At 40.8% G+C, this 15000-nt stretch overlaps 2 pseudogenes; one reads left to right on the top strand and one right to left on the bottom strand.

Annotated features, from left to right (window-relative positions):
• Positions 1 to 12330, bottom strand: part of LOC140928252 (pseudouridylate synthase 7 homolog) — a 97930-nt pseudogene extending 85600 nt beyond the window's left edge.
• The window catches only part of LOC140928261 (quinone oxidoreductase PIG3 pseudogene), a 5696-nt pseudogene continuing 2870 nt past the window's right edge, over positions 12175 to 15000 (top strand).

The following is a 15000-nucleotide window of genomic DNA, read 5'->3' on the forward strand; positions in this document are numbered from 1 at the left end:
GAAAAATCGATTGAACTCATTCGCCAGGACGTCGGTATCCCTTGTATATCGCGGAAGCTGGCTAGGTTTATTGGGGAGAGCCCGACGTATGGTTTTCCACAGGGAGCCAGTATTACCTTTGTTTGTAATAACTTATTGTGTGAAGTATTCTCTTTCTGCTTGTCGGATAGATTGTTTAATCTCCCGCCTCAAGTTCGCAAACACTTTCCAGTCCTCGTGGCTTCCGCTCTTACGCACCCTCTTATGAAGCTTATTCCTTGTCCTTATCCGTTTCTTGATTTCAGCTGTGATGGATGAATTTGACTTGCGCTTTAATTTCAGAGTTTTTATTGGGGCATGATTATCGAGGCATGTTAGAAAAAGGTCGTTAAAAGCGTTCACTCTGTCATCCACTGAGTCCATTAATTCCACAGTTTCCCAGGGCACTTGTGCGATGTCACTGGAGAACTGGTCAGCGGTATAGTTTTTGAAACTGCCGGTTGTGATGTAGGTGGGTGGAGGCTTAGGCACTTTCATGTTGAGGACAACATACACTAGGTAGTGGTCGCTAATGGTGAGGTCCAGAACACCACTGGTCTTGACTATGTCCTTGTTAGATACCATGACGACATCCAAAAGGCTACGTGACGTCATAGTAACCCTAGTAGGTTTGTCTATCAACTGGCGGGCGTTTACGGAAGCACAGAAAGACCGAAGAGTGTCACCCCTAGGGTTTTTAAATAGCAGATCACAGTTTGCATCCCCAGTCAGTACGATGTCCTTGTTACTGGATAAGGCCTTCACATACACTGGCATAAGCTCATTCTCAAGACAGGAAGGCCTATGTCCGGAGGTCTGTAAACAATGCACAGCAGGATCGAACGCATTTTCTTGTTCTGGATTTGTAGCCAGAGTTGATGCAGACCTGATTCGCCGATGCCAGCCAAGTCCTTGAGGATCCTACCCTTTAAGCCATGTCTGACATAAGCACAGACCCCAGCGCCGGACTTCCCCAAGCAACCTGAATATCTGGTAACCTTCAATCTCGACACTAATGTTGGTAATAGTCGAGTTAAACCATGTCTCCGAGATCGTAAGAACGTCATATTTCTTCTCTAGCACCATTTCGCTTATCTCGTGAAAGTGTTGTCGGTTTTTAAGAGACTCGGTGTTGAGATTGGCTATTGTGAGTTGTTTATTATGATTTACACGCGCTGGTGACTTTGCGCTTACGATCGGCGTTACGCAGTTGGGCTTGATATGGCCACGCGAGACAACGTTCTTTTTCTTGAAACGTCTCCCGGTGCACACTGAAATCCATTCAAACCACATCAGGAATAGCTCAAATATTTCAAAACCCAGTCAAAAACAAGAAAGGTGCTAACGTGAAATAACTGGGTTTTGTTCTATATTAAGGTATTCAGGATTTAATAAACAGTGGTCCATGTGTTTGTAGGATTAGTTTATTGCGAAATCCCGATTATTTTATTTGATTCAAGGATCAGAAAAAGTGAACTGGGAAATATCTCAAAGGTGAGAAACTTGAAACAGTGCTCCATGTTTTTGTTGGGTTAGTTTATTGCGAAATTATTTATATCAGTTGTGTTCAAGAATGTCACACTCGAAGCCAAAGCAGCCGTTCGACACATTAGTTAGCGGACATTTATATTGTTACTTACAAATAAATAATTAAAGACGGTTTTGTTATTTAACACGCGTTCTATTACATTTGCATTGTTGGTTGAACTCATTGCCTAATTTCATGCCGCGCGGGAGCCTGGCACTACCGGATTTTCCCGGACTTTTTAAATTCCGGATTGAAAATGGCTTCCAAAATAGAAGGTAAAACAAAGGTCATTGCGTATAGTTGAAACGATATTAAGAGCCAGATTACTCCAGAAAGTTAAGAGCGAATGCACAGAAAAATCGAGCAAAATCGGCAAATCGTGGCCACAGCTCAAAAACTAACTTACCCTCATTTTCAGTCTTTAAAAAGGTTTTAATGAGTTTATAACACTGCTGACGTTTAAATTTCAAAATGCGGCCGACTTTGGGAATTATTTGAGATTTTCGATTTCAACGGTCAGCGGGCCTAAAATTAGCCGCCGAACTCGGGAAAATAGCCCAGTGACAGAATTGAGCTGACTTTCATAACAAGCGAATATATTGGCAATCTTCCACTTAAATCTCTAAAGCAGATATCTAACAATTTCTGAACGGCACATTTTTTAGATTTAGAGTATAAAATATCGACGAACCAGCAGAATTTTGAAACGTAATTTGCATAATACTTATACCTGGTTTTTTGAAAACCGGGCTACTAAAAAATGTCAGTCTCTCGCACTGATTGTTAATTTGATGGCCCTTGTTACTTGAAAAGTAAAATCTCACCTCAAAAAGAAATTATTGAATACATGAGCTTCCATTTGATAGAATCGTCTGTCCTTAAGGTAACAAAAGTGAAGTTTTCCTCATTAATCTGGAAAATAAGGCATTTTAAGAAGCAAGTTTTAGTGTCCGTGTCACCGATTGCAAAGCCAATTCCCCAGTTCACCCCATTTTTAATTGAAGCTGGTCTCCCAAAAACAATCTAAGCGAACACTGCTCAACAAAACCAAGTTCTAAACCCAGTAGTTCAACTGCTTGCTGACTAGGAACATTATCAACAGAGTAGGTCATTGCTTGCATGCAAACAGCACAAACAAACTGCATAAGAGTGCAAAAACACATCAAACTTTACAACAACCCCACTCCCCTGGAATTTAACCAGGCTACCCCAAATGCATACCAGACGATAGCCCCGTATCTGTGCAACAACATGACACCCAGAGACACAACCCCCCCTTTATTTGAGGGAGACATTGAGCTTTGAAAGACAGGGGTAAGCCCAGGTACAAAAACTCAGCAAATCTGCACTCTAGCACAAAGCCTAGTCTTTACAACAACCCCACCCCCCTGGAATTTAACCAGGCTACCCCAAATGCATACCACATGATAGCCCTGTGTCTGTGCAACAACAGGACACCCAGCTAGACACAACCCCCTCTTTATTTGAGAGAGACATTGAGCTTTGAAAGACAGGGGTAAGCCCAGGTACAAAAACTCAGCAAATCTGCACTCTAGCACAAAGCATAGTCTTTACAACAACTCCACCCCCGTGGAATTTAACAGGCTACCCCAAATGCATACCACATGATAGCCCTGTGTCTGTGCAACAACATGACACCCAGCCAGACACAACCCCCTCTTTATTTGAGGGAGACATTCAACTTTGAAAGACAAGGGTAAGCCCAGGTACAAAAACTCAGCAAATTTGCACTCTAGCACAAAGCATAGTCTTTACAACAACCCCACCCCCCGGAATTTAACCAGGCTACCCCAAATGCATACCACATGATAGCCCCATGACTGATCAACAACATGACACTTAGTTTGACGGAAGCCCCCCTCAATCTGTTGTTGGGGGCAACAGCCCGTCCCTACGGGCCAGGCTGTTGCCCCCCTCGTGCAAGTTTTCTGGAATTTGCACTGATTTCTGTCAATTCCAGGAAGTTATTTGGAGCCCATGGTTAACAGGTGAGGGTGGTTAGTCCTGAAGAGCGAGATTGTTATTTTTACACTAAAAGTATCAGGGCTTTAAGCAAATTAAGTTTTGAAAGATTGCCTGCAATGTGCTGGACTTGACTTAAGATTTCAGGCAACCCGGTTTTCAAAACTCCAGGTAGACTTATAAATACAACAATTTACCGCTAAAACCAAAATCGAATTTTCTATATGGGGGAATTCTCCAAATCACCCCAAATCACGCTTACTACCCAATGAGATATAGTACTTCAACATTGTCTGAAAGTTAGTCTGGTGTTCTTGCGAACGCTTGTAAAATAGATTGATTATTTTTAGGTTATTTTGCCCCAAACAACCGCTAATTGACCCCAGGGTCAATTGACACGTGCACGTCACCTTAGTTTTATGCATCGATCTGAGCTCGTTAAAAGTGGGAAACTAACAAGATTCTTTTACTATGTACCTGCTTTAATGAAATACACGCAGTCTTCAAAAGGAGAGGCCGTTCAATGGCTAATTTCTGTTCTTGAGATCTTGTAGATTGCAGCATGGCGTCTGCGAGTGGACCTGAGTCTAGGTCTGTTTCCCGGGGTCTGTTTTCCCGTGACTGCGAAATCAGAATAACATCAAGAAATAATTCTCCCTCGAATCTTCCTAAGTGAATCAGCTTTGCAGTGCCTTACCTGAGATAAAAAGTGGGCCGAATAGCAAAACATTTCTAGCGCAATTTGGGTCCTTTGTGGAACGCAGTGTATTGCTGAGCGAAAGGTGAGTAAACAAACGTGGGAAGGTACGTTACCTTTGATTGCGTGACCAGACAGTAAACGATAGTCTCCAGCGAAAAATAGGATTCGTAAAAAATCTTGCTGATGTATATTTAACAGTTTGTTACTGTAAATTTACACCTGGTTTGTCCAGAACTTTAAACAATGCATATCTGTCCAAGAGTATATAAAATGTTTCGAAAGATCCACCCCTAAATAACTGTGGGCTGCTCTTTTTTCCCCATCACCGATGTGCACTTCCTTCACATTGTCTTTTGCATGAGGCTTGTACGCCTTTTTAACTGTTATCGACACTTAAAACTGGCCATTTAAGGCCTGGTTTAAGAACTTGACTAACTTAAAAAACCGTCGCGAACATGGGCTATTATTGTTGGACTTTGGAAGCTTTAAGCCCAAAATGATGGTGTAATCTCGAGAAATTTGCCCGGGTCTAATTATAAGACAGGGAACGGGTACTAAGAAAGGGACGGTCTCATTTAGCAACCCGTGGACAATCTGGGTATGCTTGCCTTCTGTCGCAGGGGCAACCGTTAAGGCCAGGTACGCCGCCCCCACCGGAGAGGATTGCATGGCATCCACGATCTCAGTCGCTTTTTCCACATCATGATCTTCAATTATTATGAATTATAATGCGGGCCTTGATCGTTGCCACCTTACCGGAAGTCTAATCTTCGCACTGTTAGACCATAAGAATCTCTATTATTATTCCATAAATGCACCACTGACTTTTCCTTGCTCAGCTTCCGGTAAAACGATACCCCGAAGAAAAAATAGCTTTACAACGACTCTATCCAGGCCAGAACTCCTGATATCAACAAATATAACCCACCCCCCTAAAGAGAGCAACCTTTCCCCGAACTTTTCTCTTGACGCACCCCATCCCTTCGTTAAGAAAAAGTACGAACTCAGTTCACTGGACAAAACGCCCTTGTGAATATACCAAAGCTATAGCCGTTCATCCGACAAGCAATCTCAGTTTCAACAGGTGTGGCGACGTTTCCAGTTGCTGTAAGATTAATTCGACACCTGCAACAGACACACCTCTCTATTAAGAACAGTTCGTTTGGTCCCAGGAATGCCAAAAATCATACCTTCCCTACCTCTATAATACGGACACCTCTGTAAAGCGGACAATTGGTTCTGTGCCTTTGGTGTCCGTATTAAAGAGGTTTGACTGTATTGGCATTAACAATTTCTTGCTCAGTAGAGATTACAAGATCGTTGGCCAAGGTGGCTATTCCATATTTGTTCCTACAACGTTTTACATAGCTGGCCCAAAATCCGTGTTTTTAGTTGAATTTCGACGACGCGTATCTTACTGATTTCACTCCAGGAGAGTAGAGTGAGCTTAATACCCAACGGCAAGAGCTTTCCACAAACGTCACACGCCTCTCGCCTTTCCTCGCAGGAGGCGTCTTTCACGCGCGCTGGCGTATGTCGCTAGCTCGATACTAATCCTTTCAGGGAAAAGGAACTACTCGTTGCCTAGTTTGAATTTTTTGGATAGCATATTTTCAAATGGTGCTTGCTCTTTGCACAAATTCATGTCCACCGCACGCAGTTGAAAAATACAGAAAATAAAGAGGTCTTTTGTTTTACGTCATCTGTGTCCGCGAACACGAAGTAAAAGCAAAAATATTTTGTACTTTGGTATTAACAGAGCACGGGAAATACTAGTTTCTATACACGTGTACCTAGTAGTCTCTTCAAAACTTTTCATTGGATCAATATTTTCGAGTTCACGCTTTTTAAAAATATTTCAGTCATGTGGTTAAAATCTCTAAACTGGCATTAAAACAAATTCTGACTTTTATCCGGATATGCGCATGATATCATGCAAGAACAATTATTTATGTATACATGTATGTACTATAAGAAAGCCTAACATACCCGCTATGTCACCTTTGGCTTTTTTTTATGTAGGTCGGCCTATTTGTGTTTTTTAAATAATCAGCTTAATGTCTGAATGGCTAAGCTCTTACAGTAACCGCATCTTGGATTATCAGTGAAAGCATGCACGATCTTTTAGTAGTAAAACTTAAAATTACTAGAAGAATCACTGAAAATAATAATAGACAACGTCACAAATACCTTAATACGTTTAGAGGCCATGGAGTTCCACACATAGCTCTGATAGGCATGAACATACATGAGTCTTGTGTTCCTGGAGATACTCTGCAAAGCATTGACCAGTCCTGATGGGCAATGTCTAACCAAACCCTGTAAGAGATCACTCTCTATACACTTCCCTCTGGGGATCTTTGTCAGAGTTTCTTTGGCATTCTTAGTGTCCTTCCAATGCTGACGAGCTGTTCTTAAGTCATCTGGTTCCCCATCGCGTGGATTTAGAAGGAGATCAATCGCTTCTGACCATTTGCTTAGAAGCAATGCAAGACCTGGAAGTGTTGCATTAAAAACATGTATGGTTACAGTGGTGGACCCAGGGGAGGGCCCCCCCCACCCTTACTTTTGGACCAAACTGCTCCCCCCTTATCTAAAGGTCTGGATCCGGCACTGGGTTAGAAAGTGAAGTAAGCTCCTCCCTCAAAACAGGAGAACTATTGATAGAAATGTGATGGTGAATAATAATACTATTTTAAGCCTGGTGAATAGATGAGGAAGATGTTATTCAGTCGATGACACAGGCAGTTTGGAAGAAAACATCCGAGTACGCCCAACAGGAGTCAAACCTGCAAGTAGGACCTTCTGGTTACTAGTCCCGATGCTCTACCACTGAGCCACAGAAGACTGAGCTAAGGTCACTAAACTAGGTTCATGTGACAAACATCCTACATACAGCTAGGACTAGAATATCAGTGATTTGTTACAAATAGTTATGGTGAGTCCTGGGACTCATCTTCTAAAAAATCATAAGTCCCTGTTAAAAAAAATGAATCTGAAATTAAAATATGTAACCAAACGGTTACAGTGAAACCTGTATTAAGCGGACACCCTCGGGGAATGCTGTAGTGTCCGCTTAATACAGGGTGTCCGCCTAATATAGGTTTCGATATATAATGTAAAATGAGGTGTCAAATGCCATTCAAATGAACAGTGGAAGCGTTTATAATACTCCCAGAGACTTTGACGGTAGACGTTTGCATTAATTTCTTAATCAAAGTGAACCAATTGATCATAGTACCATAAACATGAATTACAACTCAAATTTGAAGAAATTAGATGAGTGAAACAAGCTCTATACAAACAAAACGAAATAGAAAACAATCATGTACTGTGAAACTAATCAAATAAGTTCGTCAAGTCACGTTTTTTAATGTAAAAATCGAAAAATTTGTGGGTGGCAATTCGAGGCAATCTTTCGCATTTCCGGTGTCTGGCATGTTGGGTGGTGGAATTTAATTACAAGTGTCCGTTTAATACAGGTTGGCAACAATAGAAATGACCATTTCAGGTACTTTTAGGTGTCCGCGTCCGCTTAATAGAGGTGTCCGCTTAGTAAAGGTTTCATTTGAGGTAAATAAGGGAAATAAATTTGGGGACTTCGGCTACTGTCCGCTTAATAGAGGGTGTCTGCTTAATACAGTGTCCACTTAATACAGGTTTCACTGTAATCTGAAGACAGACTCCAAAACTCTTTATTTACAGTATACTGAAATTAGAATATAGTCCTTCTATTTTAAAGCACAACAAAGGCTAAGAGAAATATGCATCATTAAACAACAACCATAATTACAGGCCGGATATTTGTACAAATATACATTTTCAGATCAATTGATCAATCTTTACATCCTACGGGATGCATGCCATAAATTGTTTTCTGCCTTTTGGGATTTTCATGCGTCAGGGACGCAAGACGTAGAGGTAACAATATCAGTGGAATATCGCTATGACTGAGCTCTGAGTCAGTGACACAGGCTACTTGAAAGAAAAAAATCCAAGTACCCCCTGTGACCTTCTGGTTTACTAGTCCAGATGCTGTACCAAAAAGCTACAGGAGACTCGTAAGAGCTACTTGTAAGGCCACTAAACTACGTTCATGTAACAAACACCCTGCTTATGTTCAATGATGGGAATGTGATGGCATCCAGACTAGTAACCAAATGATGGGAATGTGATGGCATCCCGACTAGTAACCAAATGATGGGAATGTGATGGCATCCCGACTAGTAACCAGAAGGTCACAGGTTCGATTCCTAATGGAACAACTCTGTCACTATTTCTACCAAACCGCCTGTGGCATGTGTTACTGACTGAATAACATTGTTCTCAGGAGCACTATTGTGCCACAGTCACTTGGGAACAGATTCAATGCAATGTGGCATGAGGGCACAAACAGAACCCATTTTGAGGGGATTATTTTATAAGTATTACAACTTGTTCTCTCAAGGTCATTTTATTGTTTCAAGGTCATGTGACAGTGTGCAAGTGCACAGGGCAAAGTATCGCTGGTTTCCAAATGAAGTCATGGCAGCCATGTTGGTGGTCATGAACAAACTTAAATCCATTAACTTTTCATGCAAATTATTTGTAAAAAAATAGTTTCATTGACCACCAACAAGACTATCCAGTTGCCACGTGGCTACAAGGTTACAAACAAGGTGACAAACCAACTGAAGAATAAGAAAATATACTCATGCTTCTTCCCCAAATAACTAAGGCTTTTTAGCCTTCTTTCTCACCCAGGGTGGGGGAAGGGGAGGGGGGGGGGTGGTTAATGACATGATAATGTGGGTTAGGGTACAAGGTGCTTGTTGTCTCAAATAGAATTTGCATACATTACAGACATCTCACATATAGGTATCAATGAGGTTGTTCCTTGTGGCTGTGTGAAAGGAAATTTAAAAAAAGCAGAAGAAAAAAAAAAAAAAACAACATGGTAGTTACCTATTTTATGTGTTGGAACTGATGTGGTTCCAAACCGTTGCAGACCAAAGTAGTTGATAAAACCATTGACCTTTAATGACTCCAAACTCTCCTCAATTGTACTATGATCTCCAGTAACATTGCGAAGTGTGACAATAAACTGATTTCCTGACAGAGAACCAAGTTTTAGAGGCTCTTTACAATATCTAAAGTTCCCAACACACAAATTCCTTAGGGTGCTGTTAAGATTCTGTAACTGTTCAGCCCTGACCCTGTAGACAGAGACCCACTGAGTGGTGATAGCCCTACTATCTTTTGTTCCAGCATAACCAAACATGCCTGGTTTGATCTTCAGGAGTTTGCTCAACAGGTTGATGGCATCCATAGTGTCTTTGTTTCCCTTATAAAGGACAAACCAACAATAATTCTCAAGCTCTGATGGCCACCTTGTGCCTCTTCGATTGCCAGTAGTAGTGTCTTGTTTATGGAAAAGTCTCACCGCATTTTGGCTACCAACATCAACTGTGTCACTGTCTAGAATAGACAAAAGAATTATTATGATAAGTGTTGATTCTAAAACTGTAACTCAAGGAAATATTATCGTTCCTTGCTGTGACTATAGGCTGGAAAAATGTATACATGTATGTTAAATATAAAGATGAATGACTTAATAAAATAAAGTGAACTACAGGAATTCTTTAATGTTAAGACCAAATCAAAGTACGTTATAATCATTGTATACCAGCTGGTGCTTTCAATAAAAATTGACGTAGCCAGCAACTTTGAATAGAGTAACCGACTGTATCAACAACGGGCCATTAGTCCCCTTTTTCTAGGGGGGAGGGGGGGTGTCTGGGGAGTCATGTGCTACCCCAGAAAATTTTGAAATTTCAAAGCCCTACAATGCGATCTTCAGCTTTCCGGGGGCTAAACTGAGGACAAAAGACCGTGTTTTTCATTCAAGAAAATGTAGCTTTGATAATTCAACTTTTGATTTATCAGTCACAATCAATTCCTATAATGTACAAGCAATGAACAAATGATGAAAACTAAATTACATACTTTTGCACATTAACAAATTCTGCGTAAACCTTTAAAGAAACTTCTAAAAAATTGACTAAAATATAGCGTTCAAATGACTACAGCATAACGTAAAAGCAGTGGACTTTCATGAAAGAACATCATAATAGCTCTCTAGGACTACATGTAATACCTGAGCAAAAATTGATTATCATTTTTCTCATCACCAGCAGCATGCAGTTTAAATATACTAACCAATAACAAACTGATTTTTGTTAGGGTATTTCACTAAAATACTAACAAAGGAACCCTGGCTTAATTCTAAACCCTCAGTTTTTTAATGCCCCATAATTTCAATCAAAACCTTCTTCCCTTTCCTTGTCATACACTGTCCCAGATTTTTCAAACCCTCCAGAAATAGGGCTAATTTCTTTTTCCCAGAGAGGTTAAAAAAACTCAGGATTCAACGGGACTAATTTTCCCCACCATTTTCCTACCCATTTTTTGTACACGATTATGGAAGTTACCCATCTGAATATAGAAAAGGTACTTCGATGAATATTATTACGAGGAGAAGGAAAATGAATGGGCATATAGAAAACATAATTAGCAGAGCATGAAAAACAGTGTACAATTGAGAAAGGTCAACTTGCTGCACTTTTCAAAAAAACGCATGAACTCTGCATTTCAAAAGCTGCCTTCACAATTTCGTTTTTTGCTGCTCTCAGTCATAATTACGATCACAAGCAATGAACCTTGAAATACAGAAACACACAAAACGGATCGAAATCCACCCATCACAAATCAATTTTGAACCCATTGAAGCAAACTTCTAATTCCTAAGGGGTTCACTTAGATGATTGACAGCAGCGAAGAACACAAAAATCAGCTGGCTTTTGAACTTCAGAATTCACATGTTTTTGGAAAGCGCAGTTAAGTGTAGAAAGGAAAGCTGGGGACATGTTAGCGAAAGCAACCTTGTCTTCATGGCCTCTCCTAGCTCTGCCGCTCCTTGCTCACTCTGAGAGGGAAAGAGATGACCCTGGGAGGGGGACAAGATTGATCAAAAAGGCTGTTGTAGTTCAATTTTGTCGTTGGTTTAATTTTTTTTCTTTATTTCAACCTGATTAACATACATCACCATACTCCAAAATAAAGCAAAATAAAATTTTCACCAAGGATAAAATTGAACCATGACAAAGGTTACCTCACTCTTACCAACCTCACCCTCACCCCCACCCCACCCTTCTCTCTGAGGGAAAAAAAAAAAGAAAAAAAATCAGTGAGAAGGAAAGAAAAGAAAATGTATATATTATTGTATATAGATACCTAAAGCTGAGAAGTTTTCCCTGATTGCACGATGAACCAATCTCCTGTGATCTTTGTCATCATCAGGTGATAATGTCACTGACATTTTCTTTTCCTCATCATCGGCAACCGTCTTGATTTTGTCTTTATCCTCTTCGCTCAAAATATCAAGATCAAATTCTTTGCTCTTCTCATTTTGAGGAACCGACCCATCTGTCAAACGCACAAGATTCCCTTTAAGATCTCGCTCGCTCACAATAAAATCAGCGTATCTTTGCTTGAGAACACCATGGAAGCCCGGAAACTGCTGACAAATTCTAGAATTCCAACGTCCTTTTCAGATACACTCACATATTTCAAACTCCCAGGTTTTGTTTTAGCAGAAACCTGACTTGGTTTCTTCTCGTCCCCATTGAAGATTTCCTCTGTTTTGTTAAGTTTATCATTTTGCACGTGTTCACTGACGTGTTGAACAGGCCAAGTCAACCATGCACTTTTTTCGGGATTTAATTTTTCTCTGCTTTCACATTGAGTCTGCTTAGTCTTCAATTCCTCATTCGCACTTTGATTCACTGTACTAGTTGACTCCAGGGATATTCTTGGACGTTTTGATTCAGGTTCAAAATTCACCCCTTGTTCATCCGCCATCTTGAAAGTGCGCCCGCAATCGATCTCACAGTCGATAATCGATAAATAGTCGATAAGTTGTCAAATTCTAAGTCCCAGTCTCCTTTCGGCTACACGCTGGCTTCACTCCCAAGGTGCCCTCTCTAGTTTCGTCTCGTTTATTTTTAAGATCATGTCCGCCTCTGAGAATTCCACAATGAAAGCAGTTCTTTATAAGCCTGGAGGTGTGGAAAACTTATATACGGGTACAGTGGCGAAGCCTTCAGCAGAGAAAACTCAAGTATTAATCCGCGTTCGCTACTCAGCAATTAACCGAGCTGACACATTGCAGCGTCAAGGTCTCTACCCCCCTTTGCCAGGGGAATCTGAAATCTTAGGATTGGAAGTCTCTGGTTTGATAGAGGAGGTGGGCGATGAATGTGTTGGAAAATGGAAGTAAGTTCTTATGTAAAGCAGCTGGGAGATTAAACAAAACCAATCACCGGAATGATCAGAAAGCTTGTTGCTATATTTAGGCTACTCTTCAAAATACCCGCGGGAAATAAACTTGGGCGTCACAAAACTGGAACAAATTTAAGCGGCTAACGACAATTTTTGACCTATTAAGATAATACTATTTCACTAGTTCACTTGATTTCTCGCAATGGAAGACGTTGTCAAAAATAATACCATCCTAGTCAGACTGTCCAAATGAGAGGTAGATTGGACGTACTAGTGTTACCCATTGTAATCCCGGGAATGTAATGTTTGCATAATTGTCATTAGATAATTGGGTTGGAATCTAGGAGTCATATCATAAATAGCTGGCATGTGAGCGTCTGGGTAAGTGTATTCCGTGTGGAACTACACTCCAACTGCCGACAATAAACAGTCGATCACAGGTCTACATTCACCTTGACAATCATATGTCCACCCCCTGACAAATCAAGTCTGGTGAGAGCCTAGATCTCCTGGGATCCACCTCAATCGACTCTCGATATGGCTACGCATATCGAGTTCCTTTTTTTAGTATCTAATTGCACTGAAATGACTACAGTGTAGTTTGTATCAGTATGATCCAGTGTGGAGAAGCATTGATGCATAAATGTGCGGTGATGCGGTGAAAGCACCGTAACAATAGAGAAAACGGGTGACTTTTGTCTAACTCTGGCTGAAATGTGATGAAGCAGATTATTATAGTTGAAGGGTTCAACCAGTAATCATTTTCACAAATAAAGGGAAGTAAAAGAGAAAGAAAATAAGTTGCAGATTTCAACACTGAATCGGGTCTTTTGCGCTACCGAGTAACTGTTGCAGTTTGAAAAACTGGGCATTAGTAAAATTTCGAGATCGGAGCACAGATCTTATTCCAGAATAAGGATTAAATATAAAGATGATGAAGAAGTTATATAAAGGAGATGTCTTAACTACATGTTTAGTCGCTTTTTTCGCTGAATTTCTAGCAGAATCAGTTGCAGACATGTTGCGTTCCAAAACTTACCGCCGGTATGAGTCCGCCATTGTCTTTGTTTAAAATTCTTCCACTGAGAAAAAAATGCTGCACTGTTATTTCACATCGTGACTGCAAACAGTCTTTTATTTTTCTTCTTTTTTAATTCGCAAAATTTTACTTTTCCCTCACCGTGCGTGGCTCTGAGGTAAGAAGGCCACCCGCATTATTTCACTAAGAAATTTCACGTCTGTCTAGGATCACCCACCCTAATAATTAATTGTGCACGCAAGGGCCAGGCCGTGTTCTTTTTCAGTTCATTATTACTTCTTTCATTGTGTTGATTTCATTTTCACACTCCAGTGATAAATATAATTATGAGCAAAACCCTTATTCCTTTTATTTTTATTTTCGCCATTGTCTAATTTACCTGAGAAGTAAGACAAGGCCATGCCTTAATTGGCTTCTTGGCTCGCTGATAACAAAACGAGCTGTAGCAGCTGTAAAGCAAACATAACCACACCGGTGATGGCTACGAGCGTATGGCAAAAAAATCACTAGGCTCATAATTCCTGGTGTGCCTTAACCTGCGATCGGGCGTCCTTTTGTCGGGGATAGCGCGAAAGTCGGCGGACGGGTAAAGGGGAAAAAGAACGCCCCTTTTTGCCTCGCCTAAGGACCGCCTGATCGTAGGTTGGGTCTGCAAGTATTTGCTAAAAACGGAAAAAACCGGGCCTGGATGTGCGTGAACGGAGAAGTAATATTTAAGGGTTTCTCAGTTATCATTTCCGAGCCACCTCAAGCGAGAAGTTTACTCTAAAACGGCCTCACACTTCAGTTCTCGTATATCTCTCTGTAATCGCTTCTATCGTCTAAACGCGACGCGACTTTACGACGGAGACGGCACCGACAACGTCAAAAAGCGATAGGTTTGTTGAGCAAAAACAACAATTTTGAACGTGCATCACTCTTTTTTCTATATTTCTGGCTGTCACTGCACGACTACGACGTGAAAATGCCTAATTTTACGTTTCATGGAGTACACGTAAACAAGCGACGAAGAATTTGCGTTTCACCTTCCAAACTTAAAGGAGGTCCCAAAGAAATCAACTTCAGGGAAATTCCCAACATTTGACATTTTCAGCGAACTGGAATAAAGGCGACAAATTGAGAAAAAACGCGAATTCACCATTTTTAAAGTGATGTTCTCGCTGCGGTCGCCGTCGTCGATGCAAAAACTCCCTATTAGCGAGCTTAAAAACGACGGCGATGGCTACACGAAAACGTCATCACTTAAAAAGTGAAATCACGCTGCTTCAAACTTTATCGCGCTTATTCCATCTCGTTCAGTTCGTCGAATGCTGGCGGCAAAATTTCTTGAGTTGAACTCTAAAAGACTGTATCGAAGTTCAGGAAAAGAAAAAGAAAGGCGGTTTCTTGTGTTCAAGTCCTCCACAAAACGTT

The sequence above is a fragment of the Porites lutea genome, chromosome 1 (assembly GCF_958299795.1).
Source record: "Porites lutea chromosome 1, jaPorLute2.1, whole genome shotgun sequence".
NCBI classification, from domain to species: domain Eukaryota; kingdom Metazoa; phylum Cnidaria; class Anthozoa; order Scleractinia; family Poritidae; genus Porites; species Porites lutea.